A 22467-nucleotide genomic window follows, 5' to 3' on the forward strand; every position below is an offset into this window, starting at 1 on the left:
GAAGATGTCGCACTCGTTCACGTCCCAGGCAGAGCCCCGCTCTGCCTCCGATGCCGCGGCATCGGTCACATACGTGGCGAATGCCGTGTTCCACGTTGCGGGCTCTGTCGTCGCTACGGCCACGACGAGACCCAGTGCGTGCGCTCCTATGCAAGCGTAGTAGGCCCGGCCCGGGGAGACGCATTGTCCGAGCACATGATGTATGCAGCTGATTCAGAAGAAGCCACGCGAGGACATAGCGAAGAAAGGAAAATGACGGCACTGGTAGGTTTGCACACTCCTTGCGAAGACGTTAATAAATCGGAGCCGAAGAAAGTCCCCGAACCCGACGCTACGGCTGAGAAGCCAATAACATCACAGAATGAGGAAAAGCACGTCGAGAACCCCCCAGAAGTCTCATCGCCCGACGGGGAAGAGAACTCGAAAATCACCGATGTTGACATGGCAGCAGCCAGCGGACCTGGAAAGCGGACTCTAGAAGAGAGCGAGGAATCTTCGACTTGTGCGCCCGGGGGCAGTGGGGAACCTCCCACAAAGACTGCAGCCTCCCGACGACAGTCTTTGAAACCTGCGCCCAATCTGAGCGTTGCCCGACGGACTACGTCAATACCGCCGGCTACATGGCGGCGGGCTCTTCCCACCTCCCTCTCCCCTCCCCCCTTTTTCTTTCTTTCTTTTGCTTTTCTGTCACTCAGATAAGTGTAGTACATGCGTGGGGTGCACTAGAATTATCATGAACATCAAACGTGTCACTGTGACCATCGATAAGCCTGTGTTGCACTGCTCGACATACAGACGTGAGTAAATTTATTTTCTTTTGTGTTAATCACAACTTAGGATGGCTATGAACATTACAAATCCCCTGCGTATCGCAACACTCAACACAAGAGGTCTTTCTGCGCGAAGGCGGCAGTGTCAACTAAGTCGCATTATGTTAGAAAATGAAATCGATTTGTTAGCGGTCCAGGAGACCAAAATTGAAAGCGAAGAACTAACTGATAGAATGGTTCAAGTATTTCGTGAAAGATATAATGTATGTGTAAGTCACGCAGTTGGAAGGTCTGGAGGCTGTGCTATATTTATCCGCAAAAGCGTTGGCATTGTCGAGTCAGTGTTATCTTGTGAAAGCGGCCGCATGATTGTTTGTGATAATAATACTTTTGGAAATCCTGTGCGTGTAGTTTTCATTTATGCACCGAATAGAGTGAGTGACCGAGAAGTTTTTTTTAATAGCATTCGTCCTTTACTAGAATGTGGAAGAAATGTGTTTTTGCTTGGGGATTTCAATTGTGTCTGTAGACCTGAAGACAGAACGAACAACCACAACCAGAGAGATAAGAGCGCGGATGTGTTACGAGAAATGACAGATAAAAATGAACTCGAAGATATAGGTTCAGTGCTGGCACATGTCCAGAAAGCAAAATACACCCACTTTCAAGGCAACACTCATGCTAGATTGGATAGAATATATGTTCCTTTAAACCTGGTGCATCTCTGCTCCAATTATGCTACACAATATGTTAGTTTCACTGATCATTCATTAGTAATGGTTACCTTAGGAACTAAGAAAAAGGTGTCGAGGTTTAGCTGGGAGCTGTGGAAATTCAATAGCAAATTACTAGAGGATGAAATTTTTGTTGAAAAGATAAAGAAGTATATCGAGGATATGCTGTCGAATCAAACAAGTAATTTCATGGGACTTTGGGAACAATTTAAATGCGAATTCAAGATCGCCGCCTTGGAAAGAGCGAGCGTGTTAAGGCAAAAAGAAAAGCAGCAAGAAAAGCAACTGCTTAGCACGCTATAGTACATGCTCGATGCAGAAAGCAGCAAACCTGGCTTGTTCATGAAAGAAATAAAAGAAGTAAAGGCGAAGCTTGAGGCGATAGATACGGAAAGGTACCGCGGAGCGATGATAAGGGCTAGGTGTGAGCGGCTTTGGTTGGGTGAGACGCCCACCAAGCGAGCACTCAGTGAAGAGAAAAGACATGCCTTGTCGAAGGAAATTAGCGAAATTCGTTTTCGGGACAGCATTACCCGCGAGACTGAACAAATAGAGCTTGCTTTCACCGAATACTACAGAAAACTTTTCAGCCTTAAAACATGTGACACCGAAAGATTTAGGAATGTGTTTTTGGCACTTATGCCTAAACTAGATGATGAAATAAGGCAATCACTTGAAAGGCCGATAACGGTCTCAGAAGTTGAGCAAGCCATAGAAGAACTGAGCTCCGGAAAGTCTCCTGGGCCAGATGGTCTTGGAGCCGCGGTGTACAAGTTTTTTAAAAGCGAATTGGCAGAAGCGCTGCATCGAGTTATACTTGAATGCTATGATAAGAAACTTACACCTTCGTCTTTTCGAACATCTCACGTTATACTGATTCCCAAAACTAAAGAACCATCGAAACTGCTTTCAGTAGAAGCATATAGACCGATAAGCTTAACAAACACCGATTACAAGGTCTACATGAAAGTTTTAGCTCGCCGCTTACAAAGTGCGATAAAGTCCCTTGTTGGTCCTCACCAGACCTGTGGAATTAAAGGCAGATCCATTTTTACAAACATTCACATAGCAAGAACAGTTCTCGAATGTCGTGATGCCATGGAAGGTAGAAGTGCAATGATTCAACTAGACTTAAATAAGGCTTTTGATAGAGTGATACACGAGATATTGTTTTTAATACTGGACCATGTGAATGTGGGATCAGTAATTCTGGGTGGTGTTAGAATGGTATATGACAAATGCACAGCGCGGTTAGTGATAAACAGAAAATTGAGTGAATGTATTGCAATTGAAGCCTCTGTTAAACAGGGATGCTGTCTGTCGTCCCTCCTTTTTGATCTGTATTTAGAACCCTTTTGTTTAAAAGTTCTTGGGAATCCAAGTATTCATGGCTACACTTTTTTCAATATTGAAGTCAAAGTACTCGCTTATGCGGATGACGTAGCTGTCTTTTGCACAGATGAGCAGAGTGTTCAAGAAATCATTAAAGAAGCTAAGGATTTCTGTAATGCAACTGGAAGCATGATTAGCTGGACAAAATGTCTCTGCTTCTGGCACGGAAACTGGGAGCATACTCCAGATATGGTAGGCAGTATACCTTTCAGCACAATCCCTGGAAACTATTTAGGAGCGCCTCTCGATCAATACAATGGAAGTAAAGACTACTGGACAGACGAAGCAAAAAGAGTAAAACTGCAAACAGAAAAGTGGGGTGGACATAATTTTTCAATGTTTGCAAGAGCAGCTGTTTGTAACGTCTTTCTGATCGCTAAAGTCTATTATGTGCTACACGTTTTAAGCATGGCTAGAGTATCAGTTCAAAAGCTGCACAGGGTTTTTGCAGTGTTTACCTGGGGATCAGCTTGGGAGCGCACGAGCCGATCCAGTCTCTTTCTTCGGGTTAAAAACGGTGGTCTCGCGTTATCTCATTTATTTTTCAAGCAGATTGTAACAAGATTTCTTGTCTTACGGGACCAGAGTGACCCTTTTCTTCGCTCGGTAATCCAAGTGCGATTACGAGATTCATTGCAAGACTACGTAATTTCAACGCATTCCTTGGGAACAACGAAATTGTCTGCCTTCTTACGTGAAGTTGTAGCCTCAATGGAGATTCTTAAGGCAAGATTTTCCTTACAGTACTTAGCGGTTGTAGCGCGTAAACGTTTGTATAGAGATCTACTAGATGTGTTTTTGCCGGTTCCAATGTATCGGGGATTATACCACTTGGGCCCTGAACGTGATGTGCTCAAACGGGTAAAACGAATGCCAGTGAAACGTTCAATGAAATCTTTCTTTTTTCAACTGCACACGGGAACCCTCCCTACAAAGCCATGGTTGCAGAGCAAAGGCCTCTTTGTTCCATGGTCGGTTGACTGTCTTATTTGCAGAAAACCGGAAACCATCGACCACATATTTGTGGACTGTCATGACTCGATTTTCCTTTGGGATATGCTTCAACGGACTGTAAAAAAAGACTTGCCTTTAAGCCCTTTCGGAATTCGCTACCTGCCATGCGCGGTAGGTGATGAAGCGCCATGCGATATGTTTATGCTTATGTGTATGCATAGTGTCTGGCGTACGAGAATGGACGTCAGACATGCACATCTGAAGGTGTTTCCGGCAAATCCTTACTTTTTGGAAGAAGTAATCTATATGCGTGATGTGTTTAAGGCACTAAGTGATCCTCCAGAGTGGAAAACAGTTCTAGATGAACTTGTTAAAGCTAAGTACTTTTTAATATAAACGATCTAGCCGAGTGCTAGTGATCTGACCTTTTGCATTGTTGTACACTTCATTTTTTTTATGTACTGTTTGAGTCAAGGCAATAAAGAAAAAAAAGCCGAAAAAGCTCAGTTGGGAGAGCGTTAGACTGAAGATCTAAAGGTCCCTGGTTCGATCCCGGGTTTCGGCATACGCAACTTTCGTTTCGTTTTTTTACGGCATAGTTCATACATACAAAAATAGCTTAGATTCATGCTCTGAAGAAACATTTGTGGTACCTTATATGTATTCTCAATGATAAGTTGATATTACAGATTTAACCGCCCGAACATATCACATGTACTAAAATGCTAAGATAAAGCAACGTCCAGTAATTCAATAGATTACGAGAACGCCCCCTCCAAACCTCAACAATGGCGCTGTTCCGGTTTACCGGTGCGTTCGTTCTGCCGAAATAGCTAAGTTGGGAGAGTGTTAGACTGAAGATCTAAAGGTCCCTGGTTCGATCCCGGGTTTCGGCATACGCAACTTTCGTTTCGTTTTTTTACGGCATAGTTCATACATACAAAAATAGCTTAGATTCGTGCTCTGAAGAAACATTTGTGGTACCTTATGTGTATCGTCAATGATAAGTTGATATTACAGATTGAACCGCCCGAACGTATCACATGTACTAAAATGCTAAGGTAAAACAACGTCCAGTACTTCAATAGATTACGAGAACGCCCCCTCCAAACCTCAACAATGGCGCTGTTCCGCTTTACCGGTGCGTTCATTCTGCCGAAATAGCTCAGTTGGGAGAGCGTTAGACTGAAGATCTAAAGGTCCCTGGTTCGATCCCGGGTTTCGGCATGAGCAACATTTTTTTGTTTTTTTACGGTATAGTTCATACATACAAAAATAGCTTAGATTCATGCTCTGAAGAAACATTTGTGGTACCCTATATGTATCCTCAATGATAAGTTGATATTACAGATTTAACCGCCCGAACATATCACATGTACTAAAATGCTAAGATAAAGCAACGTCCAGTACTTCAATGAATTACGAGAACGCCCCCTCCAAACCTCAACAATGGCGCTGTTCCGGTTTACCGGTGCGTTCGTTCTGCCGAAATAGCTAAGTTGGGAGAGTGTTAGACTGAAGATCTAAAGGTCCCTGGTTCGATCCCGGGTTTCGGCATACGCAACTTTCGTTTCGTTTTTTTACGGCATAGTTCATACATACAAAAATAGCTTAGATTCGTGCTCTGAAGAAACATTTGTGGTACCTTATGTGTATCGTCAATGATAAGTTGATATTACAGATTGAACCGCCCGAACGTATCACATGTACTAAAATGCTAAGGTAAAACAACGTCCAGTACTTCAATAGATTACGAGAACGCCCCCTCCGAACCTCAACAATGGCGCTGTTCCGCTTTACCGGTGCGTTCATTCTGCCGAAATAGCTCAGTTGGGAGAGCGTTAGACTGAAGATCTAAAGGTCCCTGGTTCGATCCCGGGTTTCGGCATGAGCAACATTTTTTTGTTTTTTTACGGTATAGTTCATACATACAAAAATAGCTTAGATTCATGCTCTGAAGAAACATTTGTGGTACCCTATATGTATCCTCAATGATAAGTTGTTATTACAGATTGAACCGCCCGAACGTATCACATGTACTAAAATGCTAAGATAAAGCAACGTCCAGTACTTCAATGAATTACGAGAACGCCCCCTCCAAACCTCAACAATGGCGCTGTTCCGCTTTACCGGTGCGTTCGTTCTGCCGAAATAGCTCAGTTCGGAGAGCGTTAGACTGAAGATCTAAAGTGCCCTGGTTCGATCCAGGGTTTCGGCATGAGCAACTTTCTTTTTGTTTTTTACGGTATAGTTCATACATACAAAAATAGCTTAGATTCATGCTCTCAAGAAACATTTGTGGTACCCTATATGTATCCTCAATGATAAGTTGTTATTACAGATTGAACCGCCCGAACGTATCACATGTACTAAAATGCTAAGGTAAAACAACGTCCAGTACTTCAATGAATTACGAGAACGCCCCCTCCAAACCTCAACAATGGCGCTGTTCCGCTTTACCGGTGCGTTCGTTCTGCCGAAATAGCTCAGTTGGGAGAGCGTTAGACTGAAGATCTAAAGGTCCCTGGTTCGATCCCGGGTTTCCGCATACGCAACTTTCGTTTCGTTTTTTTACGGCATAGTTCATACAAAAATCGCTTAGATTCATGCTCTGAAGAAACATTTGTGGTACCTTATATGTATCGTCAATGATAAGTTGATATTACAGATTGAACCGCCCGAACGTATCGCATGTACTAAAATGCTAAGATAAAACAACGTCCAGTACTTCAATAGATTACGAGAACGCCCCCTCCAAACCTCAACAATGGCGCTGTTCCGCTTTACCGGTGCGTTCATTCTGCCGAAATAGCTCAGTTGGGAGAGCGTTAGACTGAAGATCTAAAGTGCCCTGGTTCGATCCAGGGTTTCGGCATGAGCACCTTTCTTTTTGTTTTTTACGGTATAGTTCATACATACAAAAATAGCTTAGATTCATGCTCTGAAGAAACATTTGTGGTACCCTATATGTATCCTCAATGATAAGTTGTTATTACAGATTGAACCGCCCGAACGTATCACATGTACTAAAATGCTAAGGTAAAACAACGTCCAGTACTTCAATGAATTACGAGAACGCCCCCTCCTAACCTCAACAATGGCGCTGTTCCGCTTTACCGGTGCGTTCGTTCTGCCGAAATAGCTCAGTTGGGAGAGCGTTAGACTGAAGATCTAAAGGTCCCTGGTTCGATCCCGGGTTTCGGCATACGCAACTTTCGTTTCGTTTTTTTACGGCATAGTTCATACAAAAATCGCTTAGATTCATGCTCTGAAGAAACATTTGTGGTACCTTATATGTATCCTCAATGATAAGTTGTTATTACAGATTGAACCGCCCGAGCATATCACATGTACTAAAATGTTAAGATAAAGCAACGTCCAGTACTTAATAGATTACGAGAACGCCCCCTCCAAACCTAAACGATGGCACTGTTCCGCTTTAGCGTTGCGTTCGTTCTGCCGAAATAGCTCAGTTGGGAGAGCGTTAGACTGAAGATCTAAAGGTCCCTGGTTCGATCCCGGGTTTCGTCATACGCAACTTTCGTTTCGTTTTTTTACGGCATAGTTCATACAAAAAATCGCTTAGATTCATGCTCTGAAGAAACATTTGTGGTACCTTATATGTATCCTCAATGATAAGTTGTTATTACAGATTGAACCGCCCGAGCATATCACATGTACTAAAATGCTAAGATAAAGCAACGTCCAGTACTTAATAGATTATGAGAACGCCCCCCTCCAAACCTCAACAATGGCGCTGTTCCGCTTTACCGTTGCGTTCGTTCTGCCGAAATAGCTCAGTTGGGAGAGCGTTAGACTGAAGATCTAAAGGTCCCTGGTTCGATCCCGGGTTTCGGCATACGCAACTTTCGTTTCGTTTTTTTACGGCATAGTTCATACAAAAATCGCTTAGATTCATGCTCTGAAGAAACATTTGTGGTACCTTATATGTATCGTCAATGATAAGTTGATATTACAGATTGAACCGCCCGAACGTATCGCATGTACTAAAATGCTAAGATAAAGCAACGTCCAGTACTTCAATAGATTACGAGAACGCCCCCTCCAAACCTCAACGATGGCGCTGTTCCGCTTTAGCGTTGCGTTCGTTCTGCCGAAATAGCTCAGTTGGGAGAGCGTTGGACTGAAGATCTAAAGGTCCCTGGTTCGATCCCGGGTTTCGGCATACGCAACTTTCGTTTCGTTTTTTTACGGCATAGTTCATGCAAAAATCGCTTAGATTCATGCTCTGAAGAAACATTTGTGGTACCTTATATGTATCGTCAATGATAAGTTGATATTACAGATTGAACCGCCCGAACGTATCACATGTACTAAAATGCTAAGATAAAGCAACGTCCAGTACTTCAATGAATTACGAGAACGCCCCCTCCAAACCTCAACAATGGCGCTGTTCCGCTTTACCGGTGCGTTCGTTCTGCCGAAATAGCTCAGTTGGGAGAGCGTTAGACTGAAGATCTAAAGGTCCCTGGTTCGATCCCGGGTTTCGGCATACGCAACTTTCGTTTCGTTTTTTTTACGGCATAGTTCATACAAAAATCGCTTAGATTCATGCTCTGAAGAAACATTTGTGGTACCTTATATGTATCGTCAATGATAAGTTGATATTACAGATTTAACCGCCCGAGCATATCACATGTACTAAAATGCTAAGATAAAGCAACGTCCAGTACTTCAATAGATTACGAGAACGCCCCCTCCAAACCTCAACAATGGCGCTGTTCCGCTTTACCGTTGCGTTCGTTCTGCCGAAATAGCTCAGTTGGGAGAGCGTTAGACTGAAGATCTAAAGGTCCCTGGTTCGATCCCGGGTTTCGGCATGAGCAACTTTCGTTTCGTTTTTTTACGGCATAGTTCATACAAAAATCGCTTAGATTCATGCTCTGAAGAAACATTTGTGGTACCTTATGTGTATCGTCAATGATAAGTTGATATTACAGATTGAACCGCCCGAACGTATCACATGTACTAAAATGCTAAGGTAAAACAACGTCCAGTACTTCAATAGATTACGAGAACGCCCCCTCCAAACCTCAACAATGGCGCTGTTCCGCTTTACCGGTGCGTTCATTCTGCCGAAATAGCTCAGTTGGGAGAGCGTTAGACTGGAGATCTAAAGTGCCCTGGTTCGATCCAGGGTTTCGGCATGAGCAACTTTCTTTTTGTTTTTTACGGTATAGTTCATACATACAAAAATAGCTTAGATTCATGCTCTGAAGAAACATTTGTGGTACCCTATATGTATCCTCAATGATAAGTTGTTATTACAGATTGAACCGCCGAACGTATCACATGTACTAAAATGCTAAGGTAAAACAACGTCCAGTACTTCAATAGATTACGAGAACGCCTCTCCAAACCTCAACAATGGCGCTGTTCCGCTTTACCGGTGCGTTCGTTCTGCCGAAATAGCTCAGTTATTCTACTTCCGGCAGCCGAGCTGTTCGGACGGGTGAATGATGGGCTCCGACGGAGCAGGTTTTGCGGCACCAAGCCGCGGTAACAGGCTTATCGATGATAACGAGGAAGCGAATTATCAGTTTATTTCGCCACCTTTGCCGAAGGGACATGTCGTAAAGAACACTGTGTTTTTGCATGGCGACGTGCGAGCAAGGCCCTACAGGGTCGAAGATTTCCGCGACGCGCTCGACGCGACTGGATTGTTGCCGGAGGTCGTGGCCCTTGGGGCATATCAGACCAACCACGTGTGGGCGGTCACCTTTTCGAGCGACGACGCGGTAAAGAAATTGCTGGCATTCAAGGAGCTCAACGTGAAGGGGCGTCGCTGCGTCGTCGTCGACCCTCAAGACCAGCAGGTACGTCTCCGCCTTCATTGGCTCCTGTATTGGGTGGCGGACGAAGATGTAAAGACAGCGCTGGCAGCCTTCGGCAAAGTCATTGAAGTGACGCGAGAACGTTGGCGCGTCAGAGGCGTCGGTGACAAGGATTCGACGTCACGGACGGTACTCTTGAAACTGAAGAGCGGATTGAAAGTCGACGACCTGCCACACCAAATCCGAGTTGCAGGTGAACTGGCCCTTGTTGTGGCTCCGGGACGGCCTATGCAGTGCCTACGGTGCAAGGGAGACGGCCACGTCCGGCGCGAGTGCAAGTTGCCGCGATGTTCGCGATGCCGAATCTTTGGGCACTCTGAAGACCAGTGCGTACGCACCTACGCCGCAGCCGTGGGGCCACCAGCGAGTGAAATACACATGGAGTTGAGGATGGATGCTGCTGAAGCCGAGGACGCCGCAAAGGGGGCTGGGGTCCAGGAGACCGCCAGCGACGTGGCGGAGACGTCGAAGACAGAGGGAGGTGCGGAAGGTGAACCTGTAACCTCCGAAAAGAAAGACCGGGCGACACTGAGTCATGCAGAAGAAAGGGAAAACCGCCCTTTAGTCGACGATGCCACGCACGGACCAGAGGGAGGGAACCCGTCCCAGAGCAGCGACGATATGGATACAAGTGGCCACGCTTCTTCCAAAAGACCGTTGGACACTACCGAAGAGAAAACTACTGAGAGCCACGCCGACGGGCGGCCTGCAAAGACAACTGTGACGAGAAGGACCAGCATCAGGCCCCGTCCAAACATCCCGCGAGATAGAAAGGGCGGCGACAAGCCACAACAGACCACGGACCACGCCAGACCAACGGATGGTCCCGGAGACGTCTAGCCACAGGCTAGACGTGGTGGTGAGCACCGAGCTCCGGGCCTCTCTTTCTCTGTCCCGTTCTAGCAATGGCAACCTACCCGACGCTTAGCTTAGCACGCTAAACGTGAGAGGTCTGGCCGCCAAGCGTAAACAAAGTCAAGTGTACAGGATGATGGTGGACCAAGACCTCGATGTTTTAGCCGTGCAGGAGACAAAGGTCGAAGGGGAGGAGGAGACCCGGGGCATGTTGCTAAGGTTTACGTCGATGTACTACGCGGTAGTGAGCCACGCTAAAGGAACATCAGCGGGCGTTATTTTATTTATGAAGAAAATGCCCGGGCTATCTATCGAAAATTATTATTCGTGTCCTTCGGGCAGACTAGTGTACATTGACTTTACTGTTTGTGATGTTATGTGGCGAGTTTTGTGTGTATATGCACCGAACAGTTGTGATGAACGCACTCAGTTTTTTCCTCCCTAAAAACGCACATCTGCATGCAGAGAAAAGTTATTATTCAAGGGGATTTTAACTGTGTACTCAGAGATCGAGGCAGAACAGGCAGGCGAACAAATGATAAAAGCTGCCATGCACTCAATGAATTATTGGCAGTGTGTGACTTAGACGACGTGGCTGAATGCCTAGTCGGAACACGCGATGTTCAATACACGCACTTCCAGGGCAATAGTCACGCTCGTCTGGACAGGATGTACATGTCTCTAGACGTGATACCCCTGTGCCGCAGCTACGCAGTGACGCCTCTTTCATTTACAGATCATTGTTTGGTAAAGACATGTATCGGACACAAAAGAAAACGCAACACCTTCACGTGGGAGATGTGGAAAATGAATTCCAAATTGTTAAAGGACGAGCTTTTTCTAAGCAACGTGCAGGAACACTTGAAAGAAGTAGAAAATAACAACAAGGTGCAAATCGCTGAAAGGTGGGAACATTTCAAACAGCGAGTTAAGTTAACCGCCATCGAACGATCATGTAAAATAAGGCAGGAAGAAAGAGCTAAAGAGAAAGAACTAAGGACGGTATTGGAAAAATTAACGGCTTTAGAAAGCAGCCAACCGGGCGTTTACAAAGATGACTTGCGCAGCATTAAAGCGAAATTGGAGCTCTGCGATGAAGAGCGATATCGGGGAGCGATTATTCGCGCTAGGGCCGAGGCACTGACAGCAGATGAGGCGCCAACTAAACGCGCGCTCGGGCTGGAAAAGTCGCATGCGCGGTGCAACCATATAGACGCAATAGAAATAGATTGTCACGAAATAACTGACTGTGACGGTATAGCAGATGCGTTTTTCGAGCACTTCCAACAACTTTATGCATCGAGAACTGTTGACGTAGACGCTTTTAGATCTGCCTTTTTGGGACGTATGCCGCAATCAACGATGATACGAAGAACAGGCTAGAGGCACCGATATCAGTCCACGAAGTTGAAAAAGCAATCGACAACTTAAAAATAGGAAAGTCGCCTGGTCCAGACGGCCTAAGTGCTGCCTTTTATAAACAGTTTAAGTCAGCGTTAGCGCCCTTGCTCGCGGACGTGTTTAACAAAGCGTATGAAGTAAACGCACTGCCTTATTCTTTCGGGGAAGCGCACACCGTGCTCATCCCCAAGTCAGATCAGCCTGCGAAACTGAAACATGTTATGTCGTACAGACCAATATCGCTTACGAACAACGATTACAAAATATTCATGAAGATAATCGCAGACAGGTTACAATCAGTAATGAAAACCATCGTAGGCAGGCACCAAACATGCGGCATCAAAGGACGTACCATCAACACCAACATACACATAATGAGATCGATTCCTGGAATGCTGTGACGCGTTGAGGGAGCGAGTCCGCAATTCTCCAACTTGATTTGGAGAAGGCCTTTGATTGTGTTGCTCATATTATTCTAAGAGCCATTCTTGAGCATATAAACGTCGGGTCCATAATTGCTGACGGGATAGCCATGGCGTACCGGAACAGCACCACTAAGCTCATAATTAACAAGTCACTGGGGGCCCCCATCAGCATACAACGTTCTGTGCGTCAGGGCTGCCCAGACAGCCCACTTTTGTTCTGTATTATCTAGAGTGTCTGTGTTTGGCAGTGATTGAGAACAAATGTATTCAAGGATTTACAATGCAAGCGACAGAAGTCAAACTCCTGGCCTATGCTGATGACGTAGCCGTGTGTTGTAAAGACAAGCAGAGTGTTTTGCAAACGATAATGTTGTTAAAAACTTCGGTGAAATCACTGGCAGTAGAGTGAACTGGAGCAAGTGCCTCGGTATTTGGCATGGGGAATGCCTGAAACCCCTGCTATATTGCCAATGTCAAGTGGTCGACAGTGCCAGCAAGGTACTTAGGCGCACCGCTTCAAGCTTACAAACAAGTGACGAATACTGGCAGGACGAGCATAGAACTGCTAAAGAGAAGGCTGAAGCTTGGAAAGCTAAGCACTTTTCAGTATTTGCCAGGGCTACTATCTGCAACTTGTTTTTCGTTGCTAGGCTATGGTATGTTATGCAATTCATTTTCTGTAATAGGGTGAATGTGCAGAAATTGCACAGAGTGTTTGCCGTGTTTGTGTGGGGTTCCGGATGGGAGAGATGTAGTCGCAACAATTTGTTCAGAAGGGTGAAAGATGGAGGGTTAGGGCTGGCCCACCTGTTTGTGAGGCAACTGGTTGGACGGTTCCTATTCTTCCGCGACAACGAGGACCCATTTCTGCAAACAGTCTGTAAAGTTAGGCTCGCGCATTTGTTGCCAGAATTAATTGTATGTTCTCAAAGTGTGCCGGCGGCAGTGTTCGGTTTTTACCGAGAAATTGTATTCAGTGTTCGTTTCCTTGCTGTACGTTATTCGAAAGAATACCTGTTTACGGTCACAAGGAAAAAGCTGCGCATGATGTATTGGACAGCCTTTTTCCCCCGCCGCTGTACAGGGCGATATACAGTCGAGGTCCAGGTCAGAATGTTCTCAAACGTGTCAAAAGAATGCAGATGTCGCCAGGTATCAAAAGTTTCTTTTTCAAACTGCACACAGGTACACTTTCAGTTGCAACCTTTTTAGAAGAAAGGGGCTTTTACATGCCATGGGGATCGCAATGTATCATATGCAAACAACCTGAGACAATAGACCACGTATTCTTACACTGCTGGGAGGGAGTGTATTTTTGGGACATTTTACAGCGAACAGTAAAGAAAGAATTTCCACTTGACCCCCACGGCATCAGATATTTGCCGATAGGAGATGAGGACGGAACACCTTTCGATCAGATAATGGTAACTGGCCTCTACTGTATATGGCGCTCACGCATGGCCGGCTTCTATTGTGATCCCTATAGAAGACCAGTCCATGTGTATTTTCGAGAACAAATAACTCGTTTTCTTGATGTGATGGCTGCACAAGAGTGTCCGCCACCATGGCTGGCCAGAGTAGAACCCCTGGCCAATCTTAAGGAATTCTAAACAACGCCTGTTCCGATTTGACAGGTGGCAGTTCATTATTTGTAATGGATAAGCATTCCACTTAGTTGTGTACATATGTTGTTTATGTTGATGCTCTCATGTACTGCTGATTACAGGCAATAAAGAAAAAAAAAAGCCGAAATAGCTCAGTTGGGAGAGCGTTAGACTGAAGATCTAAAGGTCCCTGGTTCGATCCCGGGTTTCGGCATACGCAACTTTCGTTTCGTTTTTTACGGCATAGTTCATACAAAAATCGCTTAGATTCATGCTCTGAAGAAACATTTGTGGTACCTTATATGTATCGTCAATGATAAGTTGATATTACAGATTTAACCGCCCGAGCATATCACATGTACTAAAATGCTAAGATAAAGAACGTCCAGTACTTCAGTAGATTACGAGAACGCCCCCTCCAAACCTCAACAATGCGCTGTTCCGCTTTACCGTTGCGTTCGTTCTGCCGAAATAGCTCAGTTGGGATTCCACTTCCGGCCCGCGATAGCGGTCAGCACGCTTTGGAAGGGCTCTGTCGGAGCGGTATCAGATGCCGTTTCTGGCCGCGGAAACAGGGGGTGCCTGCTGCCTCGGATAACGAGTATCGCGTTTTTTGCCTAGTCTGCCTCAGGACTTTAGTTTTGAATACGGTTTTCATGCATGGGATGTGAGGGCCCGGCCCTATCGTGTAGAAGACTTCAGGGATACGCTGAGTGATTTGAAATTGCTCCCCGAGGTTTCGTCCTTGGGGCGTATCAAATGAATCACGTATGGGCAGTCACGTTCAAGTGTGCGGAAGGCGCGAAGAGGCTGCTCGAAAAAAGCCGACGTGAAAGTGGAGGGCCAGCGTTGCGTCCTCATTGACCCGTCGAAGAAGGAACTGCGGTTGAAGTTGCACTGGCTCCTGCCTACCGTTCCCGACGACGACGTACGGGCTGGCCTTGCTGAACTACGGAAGAGTGACGGATATAGTCAAGGAAAGCTGTGAAGGTTAGCGGCGTGTCTGACAAGGCCTCAACGACACGTACCGTGACAATGAACCTGGAAGGCAGGAGTCAAGCCAGAGGATATACCCCATCAGATAAGGATTGCTGGTGAGCTTGCCCTTGTGGTAGTGCCGGGAAGGGCACCACTATCCTTCGTTGTCAGTGCACAGGGCACATTCGCCGGGACTGTAAGGTGCCGCGCTGCACGCTGTGTCGTCGCTTTGGCCACACCGAGAAGAAGCGTGCGTACCTACGCCAGTGTCGCGGGGCCCGTGGGGAGTGACGGACAACTCGGAGCTGCTAATGGATGAAGCCGATTCGGAAGCAGCAGCGAGTGCTGAGACAGAAAGCGCTACGACGGACAGTGCACCGGCTGAACAAATCTCAGGCGAGAAAGTTCGAGCGGGGCCGGCGAACTTCAAAGGCGAAGGCGCACTACCGTTACAGATGAAGCCTCAGAAGCAGCACTGGTCAGGGATGAGAAGAGCAAAGCGCCAGTGTGGGTGGCAAGAAGGAAGCGGAGGAGGCAATGACATTTCTAAGGAAGGCGCCGCGACTAATAAGCGACCACACGAAGGCGTCGAGGGAGAGGGTTCTTCTACGGACCTGATCAGCGCCGGAGTAGCCACCACCAAAAGCAGCCCCCCAGCGTCGGGGCAACGTTGCGGCCAAGGCCGACCATCCCACAAGACCGGAGGCTGACGGCGTCGACACCATCGACGCCGCCCCCAGCGCCGCCGGTTACATAGCAGTAAGCTTAGGAAGCCCGTTCTAGGTATCGGGCCCCACGGTAATCTGTTCGCAAGGGTAAGCCCCATACTCTGGGTCTCTATTATACTATATTATTGCAATGGCACTGCCTGATCAACCCTTGCGCTTCGCCACAATCAATGTTAGAGGGCTTGAGCTAGGAGAAGGCAATTGCAGTTGTATAGACTGACGATGGAACAAGATTTAGATATCATTGCCGTACAAGAACGAAAATTGAAGGTGACGTCGAGACCAAGGAGTATGGTGCTTCTCTTCACGTCAAGGTACTACGCGGCCTGTTAGTCACGCCGTTGGGAGATCCGCGGGGTGTGTTCCTTTTTGTGCGCCAACACCAGGCCCTTGAAGTGAAGGCTGTGAGGTCAGACTCGGCAGGACGCATGGTCGTCTGTGACATTGTTTTTGGTCAGTAGACTGGCGAGTGATATGCCTTTATGCTCCTAACGCACTCGATGAAAGAAGACAGTTCTTCGAGAGTATTAGAAAACTATTGCAATATTGAAGGGAATCTGGTGCTTATGGGAGACTTTAACTGTGTACTGGCAGCACGCGATAAATCGAGTGGTACAGCATATAGAGACGCCAGCACGGCTGAGCTTCGCAAATAATTGATGAATATGGGCTCGAGGACGTGGCGGAATGCTTGGATAGCGGCCGAAATGTGCGCTTCACGCATTTTCAAGCATCCAGCCACGCCCGGCTTGACAGAGTGTACGTTCCGGGCGAATTGATAACGCTTGCGCAAGAGTACCGAGTGCAGTCTGTTTCATTTAGTGACCACTGCCTAGTCTCGTTTGATATTAAAAGCAAAGCGGAAAGTAGAAATAAGTTCGCATGGGAATTGTGGAAGCTCAATGCGAAGATTTTAGACGATGAGGTTTTCTGCGAAAAAGTGTTAGCCTCGCTTGAAGAGATTAAGAACCGAGCAGACACAACAGTAGGCGAACAATGGGAAACTTTCAAACAAAAAACGAAAATGAAGGCACTGGAACGATCCAGCGCTATAAAGCACGAGAAGAATAAATACGAGGCAGACCTGCGGAAAAGCTTGCAAATGCTTACATATCAAGAAAGCCTAGCTCCTGGGACGTTCAGGGACGATATCTGTGCGCTCAAGCAGAAGCTTGAGCAGACGGATATCGAACGCTATCGCGGGGCGTTGATCCGAGCTAGAGTAGATGCAATGATAACAGGTGAGGCACCAACTAAAAGAGCCCTCGCAAAGGAAAGGAAGTGGGCCCGCAGGAACGTAATTTACGAAGTAGAACAAGACGGTGTTATCTTGAATGAACAGACAGACATCGAACACGTGTTCACGATGTACTACAAACAGTTGTTTGCCTGTAGCCCGGTTGACGCGGAAAGTTTCAAGACAGAATTCATGCCTTCAATGCCAAAGATTGATAACAGTTCAAAAGAGACTTTAGAGCGCCCGATTACGGCCGAGGAAATAGCGGTGGCTATTGATGACTTGAAACCGGGGAAATCTCCTGGGCCCGATGGGCTAGGAGCTGATTTTTACAAGGCGTTCAAGTACGAAGTAGCCCCTATACTAGCTAATGTTTTAGAAGATGCATATGAACGTAAGCGATTACCGCCTTCATTCCTGTCCACGCACACAGTTCTGATCCCAAAAACAGACGATCGTGACACGTTAAGGCAGGTAACGGCATATCGCCCTATCAGCTTAGCGAATGTCGACTACAAGGTATACATGAAAGTTTTGGCGAAAAGACTACAAGCGGTTATTAAGGATATAGTTGGACCGCACCAGACGTGCGGTATAAAGGACCGGTCCATTTTCACTAACATTCACACGGCGAGAAGCATACTGGAGTGCTGTGACGTATTAGGCAAACAAGTCGCAATGCTCCAGCTCGATTTAGAGAAAGCGTTCGATCGCGTACCGCACGAAATACTGTTTGCGATTCTGGAATATATAAACGTGGGATCCGTTATCACGGAGGGAGTCGCAATGGCGTACAGGGGCTGCACGACGAGGCTAATAATCAACAAGTCCGTGGGAGAGCTTATCGAAGTGCAGCGGTCGGTGCGACAGGGTTGCCCCCTCTCACCGCTACTTTTCGCTTTATATATCGAGCCCTTGTGCCTCAGTGTAATAAGAGCTAGTTGTATAAATGGCTTTAAAATACAGCACGTTGAGGTAAAACTACTCGCATACGCGGATGACATAGCAGTGTTTTGCGGGGACCACGCCAGTGTCACGAATACCGTGGAAATTGTGAAGCGTTTTTGTGCTACTAGCGGCAGCGCTGTTAACTGGGGCAAGAGCCTCGGAATCTGGCATGGAGCTTGGCCAGTGACACCCAACACGTTTGCCAACATGCAATGGGTTTCCACACCCACGAGATACCTAGGCGTCCCTTTAGAGTTTTATCGCGACAGTGAACCCTACTGGCAGAACCAAGTTTTGGAAATGCGCGCAAGGGCGGAGAAGACAAAAGGGTCAGAATTGTCTATGTTTGCCCGCAGCACTGTGTGCAATGTCTTTTTTGTTACGAAATTATGGTATGTGCTAAGCGTTTTGCACTGCTCTCGCACTAACGTACAGAAGTTGCACAGAATTCTGGCTGTTTTTGTTTGGGGGTCGGTTTGGGAGAGGACAAGCCGTACCAACCTGTTCCGACGTGTACGTGATGGAGGCCTCAGCCTGTCGCATTTATTCCTGAGGCAAGTAGTGAACCGGTTCTGTTTCCTACGTGATGTGAAGGACCCCTTTTTACGTACTGTACTACAGCTTAGACTAAGTAAACTTGTGCCTGATTTTGTTGTATCCGCCGAATTTATAGCAGGAGGGGTTTTCGGTTTCCTGAAGGAAGTTGTGGCGGCTTATAAATTCTTGCGTGCTCGATTTTCTTGTGAATATTTGTCGGAAGTGAAACGAAGGAAGTTGTACAAGGACCTCGTCGATGTACTTCTTCCTGTGCCTCTGTATCGCGCCATGTATAGTGCCATCCAGGAAGCGATGTTCTGAAGCGTGTAAAACGAATGTATGTTGCTCCAGGAGCCAAGTCCTTTTTCTTCAGGTTGCACACCGGGACACTAGAGGTTAAAACATGGATAAAGGAAAAGGGAATGTATGTACCTTGGGGTGTGCACTGCTTTATATGTAGAAAGCCTGAGACCATTGAGCATGTCTTTTTAGAATGCTGGGAAGGCGTGTTCTTTTGGGACATACTGCAAAGAACGCTGAAAAAAGACCTTCCCCTAGACCCGCGAGGAATCCGTTTCCTATCTGTGGAAAATGAAGACGGCGTCCCATTTGACGCAGTTATGCTCATGGGATTGCACTGCATATGGAAGGCCTGCATGGCCGCACGTCATGTCGATGTAGATGCAAGGTCGGCACAGGAGTATTTCCGTGAATCAGTGGGCAGGTTCCTGGAAGCACACAAATCTTCGGAGCCGGTACCTGAATGGGTATCGAGGATCGAGCCACTCATGTATATGAAACGATTTTAGCCACCACATTTCAGCCATAGTTTGGCTGATCGTTTTATCCATGCCCACTTTACGCACTTATGTAATATGTATTCTTACGTGTTGACCTCTGATTGTGTTTGTGTTCCGATGTGTATGTCAAAGCAGGCAATAAAAAAAAAAAGGAGAGGAAAGTGATAACAGTCAGCGCAGAATACTAGGTGAGTAAAGAAAGGGAAAAAGAACGCTCCCCCATCGGGGAATCGAACCCCGTTCTCCCGCGTGACAGGCGGGATACTGGCCACTATACTAACGGGGAGATGCGCCGGTGGATACAGAGACTGTCACGTTGCGATCAGGTGTGCAAAATGCTGCGCTCAACGTCAGCAGCTTCGGAGGTAGACAAGGAGAGGAAAGTGATAACAGGCAGCGCAGCATAATAGGTGAGTAAAGAAAGGAAAAAAATAAGAACGCTCCCCATCGGGGAATCGAACCCCGGTCTCCGCGTGACAGCGGGGATACTGGCCACTATACTAACGAGGAGATGCGCCGGTGGATACAGAGACTGTCACGTTGCGATCGGCAGGTGTCCAAAATGCTGCGCTCAACGTCAGCAGCTTCGGAGGTAGACAAGGAGAGGAAAGTGATAACAGCAGCGCAGCATAATAGGTGAGTAAAGAAGAAAAAAAATAAAGAACGCTCCCCATCGGGAATCGAACCCCGGTCTCCCGCGTGACAGGCGGGGATACTGGCCACTATACTACGGGGAGATGCGCCGGTGGATACAGAGACTGTCACGTTGCGATCAGGTGTGCAAAATGCTGCGCTCAACGTCAGCAGCTTCGGAGACAAACAAGGAGAGGAAAGTGATAACAGGCAGCGCAGAATAATAGGTGAGTAAAGAAAGGAAAAAAAAGAACGCTCCCCGTCGGGGAATCGAACCCCGGTCTCCCGCGTGACAGGCGGGGATACTGGCCACTATTTTTTTTCTTTATTGCTTGCTTAGCAAACAAAGTACAACTCAACATATAAAAATACATTGCAGTGTCACATATAAAGTGCTGCCCCACCTTTCAGCACATGGATTAAAAAGGCAGACGCTTCATGCCAACCAATTCAACACAAAAACAGGGGAACCACTCTGGCTTATCATTTTGTGCCTCGTATGCAGTCATCAAATATTGTACACTTTCAATGAAATACTCTCGAGCAGGCCGGGGATTCACGTCTACGTTTCGCACTGCCATCCGTGTTCTCCCACACACTGTGAAGAACCAGTGCCATGAACATATCGTAGGGCACACCCCATACGCTTATGACAGACAGAAAACGAATGCCATACGGTGTAACGGGCAGTTCTTTCTTCAAGGTCCTTTGAAGGATGTCCCAGAGAAAGACTGCATCAGTACGTCAAGAAAAATGTGGTCAACTGTCTCAGGTTTTCTGCAGATAATACAGTCTACTGACCAAGGGACAAATATTCCTTTTTCACGGAGTCAAGGTATGTAGGGAGTGTGCCACTATGAAGTTTGAAAAAGAATGTATTAACTGAGGGCCGAACTGGCATCTTTTTACTCTCTTTAAGACGTCATCCCCTGGCCCATTGGGGTACAATGTTCTATACAGAGGCTTTGCAACTGATCTCTACAAGGTCCGTTGTACAGTCTCTTTCACGACACCTTAGAGAGATACTCCATCGAAAATCGCACTCTCAAAATTTCCAAAGCCGCAATCACTTCTTGCACGTAACCCCTAGGTCGCCTTGTCGCCCCGTTGACTGTGGTTACAATAAATCAGGCAAAATTTGGACAACCGCACATGTATCACCGTTCTCAAAAAACAATCACCTTGATCTCGTAAAAAAATAAACCTAGCCACTATCTGCCTCAGGAACAAGTGTACAAGACCTAGCCCCCCACTTTGCACAGAACGGAACAGATTTGTGCGACTTGTCCTCTCCCACGTCGAAGCCCAGATAAAGACTGCCAACACTCTGTGGAGCTTTTGTACAGCAACGCGTGACATAAATAACACTTGTAAAACATACCACACTCGTGAAATAAGAAATATGTTGCTGACTGTTGCCTCGTAAAAATGGAAAAGTCTCGCCCACCCCACTTTTTCGTCTTGATTTTTAGCTGTTCCGTTTCTTCTCTCCAATATTCTGTTGTGTCCCTGTAGTGTTGGAGAGGTACACCTAAGTACTTGTCAGGTGTGACCTTCCACGTAATGTTTTCATATAATGATGGGTGCTGTGTCAGTTTCCATGCCATATTCCAAGACACTTACTCCAATTTACTTTACTATCCGTGCACTCACAGAAGGACTTCACGTCGTTTAGTGCTGCTCTGACACTCTCCGGTCTTGGCAGAACACAGCAATATCGTCCGCGTACCTCAGCATTTTGACCTCCGCGGACTCAAGCGAAACCCTCGCACCTGGTCATTCTGTAGCACTTTCTGACATAGAGGTTCTAAATAGAGAGCAAAAGCAGTGCAGACGCAGGACATCCTTGTTTTACGCTCGATAAGACTTGTATATTCTCGCTAAGCTGTTTGTTTATCACAATCCTCGTAGTGCACCCGTGTGTACGCCATTCGTACCCCTTCTAGCACCACAGTTCCTATGTTGACGTAGTCAGAATGTTCAAGAGTACATCGTGGTTCACGCGATCAAACGCCTTCTCGAGATCAATTTGTAGCATAGCTACTCGAGACTCAAACTCATCACAGCATTCTAAAATATTTCTTGCAATGTGAATATTCGTCGTAATCGCTCTGCCTTTTATGCCACAAGTCTGATGAGGTCCGACTATTTCTTTAATCACAGTTTGGATCCGCCTGGCTAACACGCCCATGAATATTTTGTAGTCAACATTCGCTAAGGTTATTGGTCTGTACCGACTTGACAGACAGCTGTTTCGTAGGGTCGTCACTTTTCGGGATTAACACTATGTGCGTTCTTCTGAAGGATGTTGGTATTCTTTCTTTTCGTATGCCTTCACCTAGCATATTCCGCAGGGCTTCTGCCACAAGACTTTTAAATTTCTTATAGAATGCAACACCTAGTCCATCTGGGCCCGGCGTCTTTCCGTTGTTCATTTTTTCAATGGTCATTTCAATTTCTCTGACAGAGATGGGTGCTTCTAATCTAGCTTTCGCGTCGTCATCAATCTTCGGCATAAGTGACAAGAAATGCCGAACGTACGTGCTTCCGTCCTGTTTTAAGCCCCCCAGCAACTGTTGGAAATATTCCACAAACGCATGCTCAATCTGCGTTTTT

At 46.5% G+C, this 22467-nt stretch overlaps 16 non-coding genes across 16 annotated transcripts; all 16 read left to right on the forward strand.

Moving 5' to 3' along the window:
* The first annotated feature begins 4342 nt into the window (after positions 1 to 4342).
* On the forward strand, positions 4343 to 4415 carry Trnaf-gaa (transfer RNA phenylalanine (anticodon GAA)). The gene has a single exon. It is a non-coding gene; the product is annotated as a tRNA-Phe (tRNA).
* A 258-nt stretch (positions 4416 to 4673) lies between these two features.
* On the forward strand, positions 4674 to 4746 carry Trnaf-gaa (transfer RNA phenylalanine (anticodon GAA)). The gene has a single exon. It is a non-coding gene; the product is annotated as a tRNA-Phe (tRNA).
* Positions 4747 to 5004: 258 nt separating this feature from the next.
* On the forward strand, positions 5005 to 5077 carry Trnaf-gaa (transfer RNA phenylalanine (anticodon GAA)). Its single transcript has one exon. It is a non-coding gene; the product is annotated as a tRNA-Phe (tRNA).
* Positions 5078 to 5334: 257 nt separating this feature from the next.
* On the forward strand, positions 5335 to 5407 carry Trnaf-gaa (transfer RNA phenylalanine (anticodon GAA)). The gene has a single exon. It is a non-coding gene; the product is annotated as a tRNA-Phe (tRNA).
* Positions 5408 to 5665: 258 nt separating this feature from the next.
* Trnaf-gaa (transfer RNA phenylalanine (anticodon GAA)) lies at positions 5666 to 5738 on the forward strand. The gene has a single exon. It is a non-coding gene; the product is annotated as a tRNA-Phe (tRNA).
* Positions 5739 to 5995: 257 nt separating this feature from the next.
* Trnaf-gaa (transfer RNA phenylalanine (anticodon GAA)) lies at positions 5996 to 6068 on the forward strand. Its single transcript has one exon. It is a non-coding gene; the product is annotated as a tRNA-Phe (tRNA).
* Positions 6069 to 6325: 257 nt separating this feature from the next.
* On the forward strand, positions 6326 to 6398 carry Trnaf-gaa (transfer RNA phenylalanine (anticodon GAA)). Its single transcript has one exon. It is a non-coding gene; the product is annotated as a tRNA-Phe (tRNA).
* Positions 6399 to 6652: 254 nt separating this feature from the next.
* Positions 6653 to 6725, forward strand: Trnaf-gaa (transfer RNA phenylalanine (anticodon GAA)). The gene has a single exon. It is a non-coding gene; the product is annotated as a tRNA-Phe (tRNA).
* A 257-nt stretch (positions 6726 to 6982) lies between these two features.
* Trnaf-gaa (transfer RNA phenylalanine (anticodon GAA)) lies at positions 6983 to 7055 on the forward strand. Its single transcript has one exon. It is a non-coding gene; the product is annotated as a tRNA-Phe (tRNA).
* Positions 7056 to 7308: 253 nt separating this feature from the next.
* On the forward strand, positions 7309 to 7381 carry Trnaf-gaa (transfer RNA phenylalanine (anticodon GAA)). Its single transcript has one exon. It is a non-coding gene; the product is annotated as a tRNA-Phe (tRNA).
* Positions 7382 to 7636: 255 nt separating this feature from the next.
* Trnaf-gaa (transfer RNA phenylalanine (anticodon GAA)) lies at positions 7637 to 7709 on the forward strand. Its single transcript has one exon. It is a non-coding gene; the product is annotated as a tRNA-Phe (tRNA).
* A 254-nt stretch (positions 7710 to 7963) lies between these two features.
* Trnaf-gaa (transfer RNA phenylalanine (anticodon GAA)) lies at positions 7964 to 8036 on the forward strand. The gene has a single exon. It is a non-coding gene; the product is annotated as a tRNA-Phe (tRNA).
* Positions 8037 to 8290: 254 nt separating this feature from the next.
* Trnaf-gaa (transfer RNA phenylalanine (anticodon GAA)) lies at positions 8291 to 8363 on the forward strand. Its single transcript has one exon. It is a non-coding gene; the product is annotated as a tRNA-Phe (tRNA).
* Positions 8364 to 8618: 255 nt separating this feature from the next.
* On the forward strand, positions 8619 to 8691 carry Trnaf-gaa (transfer RNA phenylalanine (anticodon GAA)). The gene has a single exon. It is a non-coding gene; the product is annotated as a tRNA-Phe (tRNA).
* A 254-nt stretch (positions 8692 to 8945) lies between these two features.
* Positions 8946 to 9018, forward strand: Trnas-gga (transfer RNA serine (anticodon GGA)). The gene has a single exon. It is a non-coding gene; the product is annotated as a tRNA-Ser (tRNA).
* A 5113-nt stretch (positions 9019 to 14131) lies between these two features.
* Trnaf-gaa (transfer RNA phenylalanine (anticodon GAA)) lies at positions 14132 to 14204 on the forward strand. The gene has a single exon. It is a non-coding gene; the product is annotated as a tRNA-Phe (tRNA).
* The last annotated feature ends 8263 nt before the right edge of the window (positions 14205 to 22467 follow it).

Source organism: Rhipicephalus sanguineus, unplaced genomic scaffold (genome assembly GCF_013339695.2).
Source record: "Rhipicephalus sanguineus isolate Rsan-2018 unplaced genomic scaffold, BIME_Rsan_1.4 Seq8462, whole genome shotgun sequence".
Lineage (NCBI taxonomy): Eukaryota > Metazoa > Arthropoda > Arachnida > Ixodida > Ixodidae > Rhipicephalus > Rhipicephalus sanguineus.